Raw genomic sequence first — 12,756 nt, forward strand, 5'->3', positions numbered from 1 at the left:
TTCTATATCACAAGATTGATAGAATGTTTAAAGCAGATGTTTCTTATCTTCTCCTAACCCCCCACAAATAAAATTAAGACTTTTTTTGAGACGGAGTCTCGCTCTGTCGCCCAGGCTGGAGTACAGTGGTGCAATCTTGGCTCACTGCAACCTCCACTGCAGCGTTTCTCCTGCCTCGGCCTCCCAAGTGGCTGGGAATACAGGCGCGCGCCACCACTCTTGGCTAATTTTTGTATTTTTAATAGACACAGGGTTTCACCATATTGGCCAGGCTGGTCTCGAACTCCTGACCTCGTTATCTGCTCCTCTCAGCCTCCCAAAGTGCTGGAATTACAGGCGTGAGCCACAGTTCCTGGCCTGTCAAGACTTTTCTTAACTTCCTGAGAAGTGATGTCTAAAAGTATCCTTGCTGGTGTGAGAACTCCAGTTTCCAACACATACTATTTCCCTCAACTATTTGGAATATTTTAGAATTTTAATTCCAAAGGATTGGTTTGAATACAAGTATGCCTCATAACTCAGTTTTCACCATCTCCCGTTTCTTAACAGTGTAAATTAAAAGCTAATAATCATAATAATAAAGTGCATTTAATTATCTTTGAGAGATCTATCCTTTTAATTGCATTTAACAGGGTTGTAACATTTTATTAGTTTGACCAAACCATACCTCCTCCTCCCCTCTCCCCCTTACCTACTTGGTTGGGGGTGGGGCAGAGAAGAGTGCTCCCAGCCCTGGACCTTGCTCTCTTAGCTAAATGGTGATGGGAGAAATGGTGCCTTACTACCCTTTATTGGCTGTCTTCGGGACAAGGGAGAAAGTAAGTTAGAACCCCCTACTTCGAAGTGTTTGCTTGTGTTAGTTTATGTTGGGGGAGGGGAACTGGAAATGTTTGGTGGTAATTGAAGTCATATGTGGGGCTTTGTTTGGAATTGTATGAAGCCTGTGGATTTCAGCAGCACCCCCTCCCAAAAATATATAATTTCCCCCCAAATCATCTGTGTCAGTGGCTAGTTAAAGCTAGCTTTTCATCAAATGATGACAAGTGTGAGATCTCAACATGAGGTTCCCTTAATTATCAAAGAAGCAGGCGGGAGGAGGTGTCACTGCTCCCCTGGCTCCATTTGTTGCAAGATTCTAAAGGAACCCCGCAAAGACTGCAGGAAAGAGTAAAATTACAAACAAATTGTGAGTGCCTCTCCTTGTAATAATGGTGAAAGCCAGAGAATCAGGTGGGATTTTCCAGTACCTGGTATTGAGCCCCATGGGAAGAGGAGCTGGTCTCTGTTGAAGACTGGGGAGAGCCTCTCCCACCTATAAGCCATCCAAGATCTTGGCTCTGTGTGCTTTGGATGCATTGTCCCTGGACCCTCTTACTGAGCAACCCGCTCCTCAAAATCTCCTGCCAACATAAAGGAAGAGAGCCTGAGAAACTGACAAAATAGATTATATGACTGAGGAGGAAGACAGATAATAAGACAATTGTATCTTTTGGAAAGAACAGATCTTAGAGATACCCTTCCCCTTCTTCAGGGGGAGTAGCCAAGGGCTGAATTACCCTACTGAAAATTGTTGTGGAGGAACCCTCCTCTCCACACCCTTGTTCTGTTTCTTAAATGAAACACTCTCAGATCACAGTTTGGGGAATTTGGGGTAAGGAGGAGAAAGTGTCCTGGAGGAAGACTCAGGTAAACCACCTGACCTCACTGCCTCAAAGGGAGAGGGCACCTCAGCTCCCTTGTTCAGAAAACCCAGTTAAAAACAGGAGCTTAGAGATCTGCTTTTGGAGATTTCTAGGTCGCCCTATGAGCAGGAAAGGGTTCCCACGTTGTAAGTGAGCTGGTCCGTCCCTCTGGAAGAGCGAGGCTTTGTGTTTGCTGGAGGGTCAGGGCCAAGAAGGAAATACACTCACCTGTGGCGCCTGGGCCAGGGGCAGGTCTTAGGCGGGCGCTGCTTTCTGCCTGCTCTTCTGCCCTCCCCCAGGGCAATGCTCTGGGGTTTCAAGGTACCAGGCATTTCTCCTCCAGACTCCCCTGTCTTAGTGATCAGGCTTTCCCTCCTCCCAGCCCAGACTTCCCTCCAGAAGACTTTAACGTTAGTTCCAAACTTTTTGCCCTTTAAGAAGATTTTTTTTTAAGAGCTAGCTCTAGTAAAAGGCCACTAAAGTTTATAAAGACAAAATTCTTCCGAACATCCCCAAAGAATTAAGATTAGGTTCAGCTCAGCGGGATGGGGGACTGCTTTTTGTTTCAAAAGCTCTTCAGGAGGGTGGGGAGATGCTGTCCCGGGGATGCCTGCCATGGGGTCTGAGCCCGGCGAGCCCTCCCTTCTGCAGTCTCGCTACTCACTGTACCAGGGTCCCTCCTCCTCTAGAATCACTCTTCTTACCTTAAATGGATCTTAAACTTCTGGGGGCCACTGACCATCTGAGAATCTCAAAACTCTTTGGACCTCTTCCTGGAAAAAAAAAAAAAGACCAGCTCTCTCATGAATATACAATTGTGTGTAGCTAGGAAGTTTCTAGATCATCCCTCCCTGACCTCTCTCCCTACCTGCCTGCCCCCAAACTAGTTTTCGAATCCCTGGTCCAGACTTTTTTTTTTTTTTTTTTTTTTTGAGACTGAGTCTCACTCTGTTGCCCAGGCTGGAGTGCTGGAGTGCAGTGGCGTGATCTCAGCTCACTGCAGCCTCTGCCTCCCGTTCCCGAGTTCAAGCAACTCTCCTGCCTCAGCCTCCTGAGTAGTTGGGATTACAGGCGCGGGCCACCACTCCCAGCTAATTTTCGTATTTTTAGAACAGTCGGGGTTTTACTACAATGGCCAGGCTGGTCTCAAACTCCTGACCTCAGGTGATCCTCCCTCCTCAGCCTCCCAAAGTACTGGGATTACAGGCATGAGCCACTGCGCCTGGCCGGTCTAGACATTTTTTAGTCCTGATTACTAGCTACCTCTCCTTCTCTAAAGGACAGCCCTTACCTTCTCAGACTCCAGTATTCCCCGATCTCTAATCACCTCTGCTATGGAAACAGGGTGGGGGTGAGGAGGGAAAGCCATTGGGCCTACAAAACCAGGAGTACCCCCAAACCAGATTATTCACTCAGTTCAATCCTGCCCCTTGATCAGGTAACAAGTGATCAAGATGCAGCAGAGTGGAATATGAATGAATGAAATGTGTAGTTGTGAAAAAAGGAGAGAGAGACAGACAATGCATGGCGAGCAGAGGCTTTGGCATGCTTTACCACTCACTGCAGTAGCAGCTGTGAGCACTTGTGGCATTTTTCTAACCTCTAAGCGTGTGTCCTCATCTATAAAACGGCTGATAGTACCTGTCTGGTAACATGAGTGGTAGACGGGACCATACATCTACAGAGCCCCCAGGTAGTAGTTCAATAAATTATAGCACTTTTCCAATTACTTAGAATACATTTCACTTCATTTATTTATTTTGAGACGGAGTCTCGCTCTGTCGCCCAGGCCGGAGTGCGGTGGCACGATCTCGGCTCACTGCAAGCTCTGCCTCCCGGGTTCACGCCATTCTCCTGCCTCAGCCTCCTGAGTAGCTGGGACTACAGGCACCCACCACCACACCTGGCTTTTTTTTTTTTTTTTTTTTTTTTTGTATTTTTAGTAGAGATGGAGTTTCACCGTGTTAGCCAGGATGGTCTCAATTTCATGACCTTGTGATGCACCCACCTCGGCCTCTTAAAGTGCTGGGATTACAGGCGTGAGCCACCGCGCCTGGCCCCCACTTAGAATACATTTCTAAAAATAAAATCAACGGATCAAAAGATGGGCATTTCTTGACATGAGAAATGTTACCAATAGTTTTTAAACTGTTCCCTATCATTTAAGAGGACCACAGTCTTCCCTTCCCAGCACTTCTGTATCATTTCCCCCCTCTGAAGAGGTACATCTAACTGCCCTTAGAATATGGATGATGACCTGATGACCGGTCTTAGCTGCTTCCTGCTGACAGGGGCATTGTTTTGGGGAAAACAGCAGTCAGACTCCTCCTGGAGGTCTATCTAAGGGTTCCTAGCAAAGGGGACCCATCATCTGAGGCTCTGGTTGCCTGACCGTTTGGAGTTTGGTGGCTTCTAGGCACGAGAGAAAAAAACAAGTTTTATAAGGTTAAGTATGCATAAGTTAAACATATATTACACAAGGAAAGAATTTAGTGCCAAAGATTACAGAGACAAGAACTAAAATATACTAACAACGTTGTACCCTGAGCTGTAAGAAATTAAACCTTGTATGGGAGCGGTTCAACTTTAGAAGAGATAACTGTTCTTGCCGTACCTTTTAGCAGTTAACAGGTGCACCCTGGGAATTCTGGGATTTGTAGACTTGCATGATGGCCATTAAAGCTTTTGCCTCTTCCCTGTATCTCCTCTCTCTTTCCTGGGCCTCCCAGTCTCTATTATAAAAGACCAAGGTGGCTACTTTCAGGAGTTTCTCTAAAGTACTATCTGGTCCCAGGGCCTGTTTTGTATCTTCCCTCTGATGTCAGGAGCTGCCCGAGTAATAAATTGATCCTTTAGAATTAGTTGTCCCTCGACTGAATCTGGAGATAGAGAGATGTGCTTTACCAAGATCCCTCTTAGCCTCTCCAGGAAGGCAGTGGGATTTTCATCAAATCCCTAGTGGATCATGGACAAGAAACTTAGTATAATTGAGGGACTTGGTCCTAGTTCGATGGTATTGAAATGAATGGTACCTTCCTGAGGCCAAGCCAGTCCTTCCTATAAATCATAATTTGGCCAAACCTTTGTACGGAGGGCTATGAGATGCTTTTCCTTCAGATTCTGAGGGTCAAAAGAATCACAGTGGTTCAGGATACATTATACTCCAGAAGAGTATAAGCTGGGAGTGGTGAAGAGAACTGGTTGCCAATTCTGAAAGACAGGGAATAAAGGTGTCCCCCACTTCCTTCCTTCTTTCAGTGAATACTCAGGATGTGATGGAGAGAGAAAGTGAGTATCTTCCCTGCACTCTCCACCTTTTGTCCCTCAGCCCCGGTGACCTTGGCAGGTGCCAGCCATGGGTATCAATGTGGTATGTACCCATGAAGCAGGGAAAACCTGGAGAATAGGAATTAACTGTCCTCATCTACACCTACTTTTCTCCCTCCCTTTCTTCCTGCTGTCTGCAAACTGAGTTCCCTGGGCTTGTTTGTGCCATGGAACATGGCCTCCTTCTATGTGGTGGGGGGTTCAGTCGTCAGGAATTGGTTCCGCCCATTTACATTGTGCCTGTTGCCTGGCTTTGGATCCCTCGGACCTGGTTTTTCTCTCTAGGGCTTCAGCCTGAAGCTTGGAATCGAGTTTGGGATTGAAAAGTTGGTTTAGAGGCTGTTTGTATCTGTTTAGAGTCTCAAATGTGCCCTGCTGAATTTGTAGTTCTCAGCCAGCAGGGGTTGCTCCTCCATTAACGTCCCTATCAGAAACATTGTTGGGATGGGGGAACCCTCTCACTGAGAAAAGGAAAAAAAGAAAAACAGTTAAAGGCCAAAAAGGGAAGGATTCTGGGAGAAGAACCCCTTGGTTACTGCAAGTGGGCCCCCCGAATCCTTATATCTTTCCCCTAGTTGAGACGGGGTTGAATTCTTTGGCCAGGGAGGAAAGGTTTCATTGGCGCAGCTGGCAAGAAGAGCCCATCCGTTTGCCCTGTGGGGTCTTGGCTACCACCGCGGCTTTCTCCCGCCCCCTCTTGGCTGTTGGGCTTGGCCTTTGCCTGCTGCGAGCACGCCCAGGTGCCTGAGCTGGGAGGGGAAAGGGTGAAGAAAGGTGCCCTGAGCCATGCCTGTGGCTGTCAAGGTAAAGGCATACATGGCACCTCTAGGAAAAGTTGGTCTGATTGGCACATTTCAAACAGTGTGAGAGCGGCTGGGCGCGGTGGCTCACGCCTGTAATCCCAGCACTTTGGGAGGCCGAGGCGGGCGGATCACGAGGTCAGGGGTTGGAGACCAGCCTGACCAACATGGTGAAACCTGGTCTCTACTAAAAATTAGCCTGGCTGGGCGTGGTGGCACCATGCCTGTAATCTCAGCTATTCAGGAGGCTGAGGCAGGAGAATCGTTTGAACCTGGGAAGCGGAGGTTGCTGTGAGCCAAGATTGCACCACTGCACTCCAGCCTGGGTGACAGAGCGAGACTCTGTCTCAAAAGAAAAAAAAAAAAGAAAGAAAAAGAGAAATGAGGCCCAGAGCCCAGAAAGACACTGCCTGAAGCTCACAGCTAATTGCAGAATTGGAGCTCAAACCCAGCTTTTAGTCTATATGCTTTTCTTAGACTAATTTTTTTAGAGGAAGGTACAAGAGTTCCCATATTCCCCTCCCCTAAACATACATAACCTTCCCCATTGTCAACATCCCTCACCAGAGGAGTCCTTTTTTTTTTTTTTTTTTTAAGATGGAGCCTCGCTCTGTTGCCCAGGCTGGAGTGCAGAGGCACAATCTTAGCTCACTGCAACCTCTGCCTCCCTGGTTCAAGAGATTCTCCTGCTTTAGCCTCCCGAGTAGCTGGGATTACAGGCACCCACTACCATGCTTAGCTAATTTTTGTTATTTTAGTAGAGATAGGGTTTTACCATATTGGCCAGGGTGGTCACAAACTCCTGACCTCAGGTGATCCGTTTGCCTCGCCCTCCCAAAGTGCTGGGATTACAGGCATGAGCCACCGCACCTGGCCACCAGAGGAGTACATTTGTTACAATTGATAAACCTACATTGACACATCATTATCAATCAAAGTCCACAGTTTACATTAAGGTTCACTGTTGGTGTTGTACTTTTTTGTTTGTTTGTCTGTTTTTGATACAGGGTCTTACTTTGTCACCCAGGCTAGAGTGTAGTGGTACCATCTCAGCTCACTGCAGCTTTGACCTCCTGGGCTTAAGGGATCCTCCCACCTCAGCCCCCCAAGTAGCTAGGACTACAGGTGTGTGGCACCACAGCTGGCTAATTTTTTTGTATTTTTTTTTTTAGTAGAGTTAGGGTTTTGCCATATTGCCCAGGCTGGTTTAGAACTCCCGAGTTCAAGTGATCTGCCTGGCTTGGCCTCCCAAAGTGCTAGGATTACAGGTGTGAGCCACCGTGCCTGGCCTTGTGTTGTACTTTCTATAATGTATAATGACATATATCCAACGTTAAAGTATCACACAGACTATTTTTGCTGACCTAAATATCCTCTATACTCTACCTGTTCATCCCTCCCAGCCCCACCAACTCCTAGCAACCAGTGATCTTTTTACTGCCTCCACAGTTTTGCCTTTTCCAGAATATCATAGAGTTGGAATCATACTCTATGTAGCCTTTTCAGATGGGCTTCTTTGACTTAGCAATATGCATTTCAGATTCCTCCACATGTTTTCATGGTTTGATAGCACATTTCCTTTTAGAACTGAATAATGTCTGGCTATTCCACAGTTTTTCAAAGCAGGTTCATTGTGCCCTGGCTACCAACTTGCTTGAGTTTGATGAAACAGAAAACCCACAAACCCAAACAAGCTACACGAAACAGACTTTTTACTTACAGATAGGCAGCAAGGGATGGCAGTAGCCTAGGATTGATTCAGCCAGTCCCCCGAGGCTCAGGAAAGCTGCCTGGGGTAGATGGAGTCTTGTCAGTTTAAGTCCTGCTTACATCACAAGCAAATTGCCCTGGGTTTTGTATCCTAGGGACAACAGGACTTGCTGGGCTGAAGTGTTGAAGGACTTCCTTCCTTCCTTCCTTCCTTCCTTCCTTCCTTCCTTCCTTCCTTCCTTCCTTCCTCCCTTTCTTCCTTTCTTTCTCTTTCTTTCTTTTTTTTAACGGACATTCTATTTCTAGGAGGGTCTGGAATAGAGCTCAGGCTGTTCTGTCCAGTCCCTCCTTATCCCCAGGATGCTGCATTCCCAGAACATTCTATAGTTATTCTTGAATACTACAAGTGAGAAAGCGGGGAGAACTGGGTGGCCCAAGGCCACCCAGAGAACTGTCTGGTAAGTTTATTTATCTATTCACCTATCGAAGGGCATCTTGGTTGCTTCTAAGCCTTGGTAATTATAAAGCTGCTATAAACATCCATGAACAGGACTTTGTATAGACATATATATGTATTTTTTTGAGACAAAGTCTCGCTCTTGTTCCCCAGGCTGGAGTGCAATGGCATGATCTAGGCTCACTGCAACCTCTGCCTCTCAGGTTCAAGCGATTCTCCTGCCTCAGTCTGCTGAGTAGCTGGGATTACAGGCACCTGTCACCACACCCAGCTAATTTTTGTATTTTTAGTAGATATGGCGTTTTACCATGTTGGCCAGGCTGGTCTCGAACTCCTGACCTCAGGTGATCCGCCCGTCTCGGCCTCCCAAAGTGCTGGGATTACAGGCATGAGCCACCGTGCCAGGCTTGTAGACATAAATTTTTAACACATACAGGTAAATACCAAGGTACTTGATTGCTGGATTGTATGGTAAATGTTTACTGTTGTAAGAAACTGCCAAACTATCTTCCAAAGTGGTTGTACCATGTTGCATTCCCACCAGCAATGAATGAGGGCTTCTGTTATTCTACATCCTCCACAGTATTTGGTATTGTCAGTATTTCAGATTTGGGCCATTCCAATAGATGCGTAGTAGTATTTCATTGTTTGAATATGCATTTCCCTGATGACATAGGATGTAGAGGTCTTTTCACATACTTACCTTCCGTCTGTATGTCTTTGGTGAGATGTCTGTTAGAGTCTTTGGTCCATTTTTTTTTTTTTTTTTTTTTTTTTTTTTTTGAGATGGAGTCTTGCTCACTGCAAGCTCCACCTCCCAGGTTCACACTATTCTCCTGCCTCAGCCTCCCAAGCAGCTGGGACTACAGGTGCCCGCCACCACGCCCGGCTAATTTTTTGTGTTTTTAGTAGAGACAGGGTTTCACCGTGTTAGCCAGGATGGTCTCAATCTTCTGACCTCGTGATCCGCCCGCCTTGGCCTCCCAAAGTGCTGGGATTACAGGCATGAGCCACTGTGCCCGGCCTGATACATTTTTTAATTGTGTTATTTGATTTCTTATTGTTGAGTTTTAAGAGTTCTTGGCTGGGCATGGTGGCTCATATCTGTAATCCCAACACTTTAGGAGGCCAAGGCAGGAGGATTTCTTGAGACCAGGAATTTGAGGGCAACATAGCAAAAAAATTTAAAAATTAGCCGGGCATGGTGGCACATGCCTGTAGTCCCAGCTACTCTGGGGGACTGAAGCAGGAGGACTACTGAGCCCAGGGAGATGAAGGTTGCAATGAGCCATGATCATGTCACTGCACTCCAGCCTGGGTGACAATGCAAGATCATATCTGAAATAAATAAATAAATAGTGGCTGGGCACAATGACTCACACCTGTAATCTCAGCATTTTAGGAAGCTGAGACAGTCAGATCACTTGAGGTCAGGAGTTTGAGATCAGCCTGGCTAACATGGCGAAACCTCGTCTCTACCAAAAGTATAAAAAATTAGCTGGGTGTGGTGGCATGCACCTGTAATCCCAGCTACTCGGAAGGCTGAAGCATGAGAATTGCTTGAATCTGGGAGGAGGAGGTTGCCGTGAGCCGAGATCATGCCACTGTACCCAGCCTGGGCAACAGAGCAAGACTCCATCTCAAAAAAATAAAAAATCAGAAAAATTTTAAAAGATTTCTTTCTTTGTATATTTTGAAGAACAGTACTTTATCAGATGTGTATTTTGCAAATGTTTTCTCCCAGTCTGTGGCTTGTCTTCTCATTCTCTTGACAATGTCTTTCTCCATATGCCTTCACACACTCATTAGCGGAGTTTTCCAAACTGCAATATGTAATCCATTAGTGAGTTGCAAAATCAATTAGTGAGATGTAACTAGCATTAAAAAAAATTAGAACAGAATGGAATAGAAAAGATCATAGTGCAGCACCAATGGGAAGGGTAAGTAATGTCTGGAAAAACTTTGTTTTCCACTTACATGATTATATAAGTGCATGTGACCTGGATCATACATAAAATGTATGGGTTATAATTTTTTTTTTTTTTGAGATGGAGTTTCGCTTCTGTTGCCCAGGCTGGAGTGCAATGGCACGATCTCGGCTCACTGCCATCTCCACCTCCTGGGTTCAAATTATTCTCCTGCCTCAGCCTCCCGAGTAGCTGGGATTATAGGCGTGCACGTAATTTTGTACTTGGCTAATTTTGTATTTTTAGTAGAGAAGGGGTTTCACCATTGGTCAGGCTGGTCTTGAACTCCTGACCTCAGGTGATCTACCTGCCTCGGCCTCCAAAATGCTAGCATTATAGACGTGAGCCATCGTGCCTGGCCTTTATAATTTTTTAAAGTCTAAAAACTGCTACTCTAAAGGGCCATCTACTCTGTCCTCAGGTTCTCATACTCTAATAAGTCAAAAAAAGAATAAATGTATACGAACTAATTAAAGAACACTTTGAACATATTACAGAATATGTCAAGGCCGGGCGCGGTGGCTCAAGCCTGTAATCCCAGCACTTTGGGAGGCCGAGACGGGCGGATCATGAGGTCAGGAGATCGAGACCATCCTGGCTAACACGGTGAAACCCCGTCCCTACTAAAAATACAAGAAAATTAGCCGGGCGAGGTGGCGGGCGCCTGTAGTCCCAGCTACTCGGGAGGCTGAGGCAGGAGAATGGCGTGAACCCGGGGGAGCGGAGCTTGCAGTGAGCCGAGATCGCGCCACTGCACTCTAGCCTGGGGCACAGAGCAAGACTCCGCGTCAAAAAAAAAAAAAAAAAAAAAAAAAAAAAAAAAAAAAAAAAAAAAGAATATGTCAATTTGTACCAATTTTATTTCTGTTCTCAGGGAATGCAGAGGTAAATGACTGATTGGTAAATTAGAGAAGACTTGGCTCCCGCAAAATCCCCACTGGCCTCCTTTAAAACTTTAAAACTCTTAGTTGTCCTGCTTGGGTTGAGGCATTTATCAGATCTCAAGCTTTTGATAACAAGGAGTACATTTTTTTTTTTTTTTTTTTAAGACAGGGCTTCTCTCTGTCACCCAGGCTGGAGTGCAGTGGTGCTGTAATCTCAAACTCCTGGGCTCAAGCGATACTCCTGCCTCAGCCTCCTGAGTAGCTAGGATTACAGGCGCGTGCCACAACACCTGGCTAATTTTTTTTTTTTTGTAGAGACAAGGTCTCGCTATGTCACCCAAGCCGGTCTCGAACTCCTGGCCTCGAACAATCCTCTCGGCCTTCCAAAGCATTGGAATTACAGGTGCGAGCCATGACAGCCAGCATTTGGCCATTTAGAACATTATGTCGTGAGCTCTTGGACCTGGCCAACTCCAAATGTTATCCCTTCCTGCTCCTTCTCTCTGCCTTCTCACCCTAGAGAGATACGCGGGCTGATTCCATTTCCAAAGGAGTGACCGAGTGATTCTTGGATTCAGAGCAGCATAGGAATAAATACTAGGAATATGTTCTTTACATCTCTGGCTAGGCAAAAAATACATACATACATATATATGTGTGTGTGTGTGTATATATATATGTATTTATATCCGAGGTGGGCGGATCACGAGGTCAGGAGTTCGAGACCAGCCTGACCAACGTGGTTCCGCTCTTGTTGCCCAGGCTGGAGTGCAATGCATGATCTCCAATCACTGCAACCTCTGCCTCCCAGGTTCAAGTGGTTCTCCTGCCTCAGCCTCCCAAGTAGCTGGGATTACAGGCATGCACCACCACGTCCAACTAATTTTGTATTTTTAGTAGAGATGGGGTTTCACTGTGTTGGTCAAACTGGTCTTGAACTCCTGACCTCAGGTGATTTGCCCACCTCGGCCTCCCAAAGTACTGGGATTACAGGCGTAATACTGGGATTACACCCAGCCATAATCATATTTTTAAAGCTACATTCAAGTTATAAGGAACACATGCCCTGAGGCAGGTCTGGCTCTAATTGGAAAATTGACACCCCTTGACTTATAAAATTTTGGGCTCCATTCTTGCTGCTTATATCTGTTTCTGGGACTTGTTGGCCTGAGGACCCCACCCCTAATGTTCAGCCCTCTGCCTGGTGCCTGACCTGTTGCTTTCCAGTCTCCCAGTCTGGATTCCCGCTCCCTGACCCTTGATTTCCTAGGCCATACCTCAACTGTCTCCCCACCGTTAGCTACCTGCCAGGGATCCTGGGTCCCTGGATTTGACCTCCTGCTTGCTTACCCCATGGTTCATGCATGCTACTCCTTCTGTCCTTTACTTTCTGTGATTTCTTGTCCTCCCAACCTACGTAGCTGCACTGCCTGCCCGCCCTTAACTCTGGCTCCTCCTACCACTATGTTCTTGTTATTCCTCAGTTTCTGGGGTGACTCTTTCTGCTTCACCCTTGCTTCATGTTCCTGATGCTTAGCTCCAAACTGACAAGTTAAGAGGGTGAGGCCGGACATGGTGGCTCACACCTGTAATCCCAGCACTTTGGGAGGCCGAGGTGGGTGGATCACGAGGTCAGGAGTTGGAGACCAGCCTGACCAACGTGGTGAAACTCTGTCTCTACTAAAAATACAAAATTAGCTGGGCATGGTGGTGGGCGCCTGTAATCCCAGCTACTCGGGAGGTTGAGGCAGGAGAATCGCTTGAACTCAGGAAGGGGAGATTGCAGTGAGCCAAGATCATGGCATTGCACTCCAGGCTGGGCGACATAGCGAGATTCCGTCTCAAAGAAAAACAAAAGAAAAAGAAAAAGAGGGTGAGATAACCATTCACCAAGTACCCTGCCTTCATTTGTCACTCTCCAAGAGTCAC

The 12,756-nt window shown here is 46.5% G+C and overlaps 1 protein-coding gene across 1 annotated transcript in view; it reads right to left on the reverse strand.

The window, feature by feature from the left end:
* Window positions 1-12,756, reverse strand: part of FAM171A2 (family with sequence similarity 171 member A2) — a 410,010-nt gene that overhangs the window by 198,445 nt on the left and 198,809 nt on the right. The window lies entirely within an intron of this gene.

Source organism: Macaca thibetana, chromosome 16 (genome assembly GCF_024542745.1).
Source record: "Macaca thibetana thibetana isolate TM-01 chromosome 16, ASM2454274v1, whole genome shotgun sequence".
Taxonomy (NCBI): Eukaryota; Metazoa; Chordata; class Mammalia; order Primates; family Cercopithecidae; genus Macaca; species Macaca thibetana.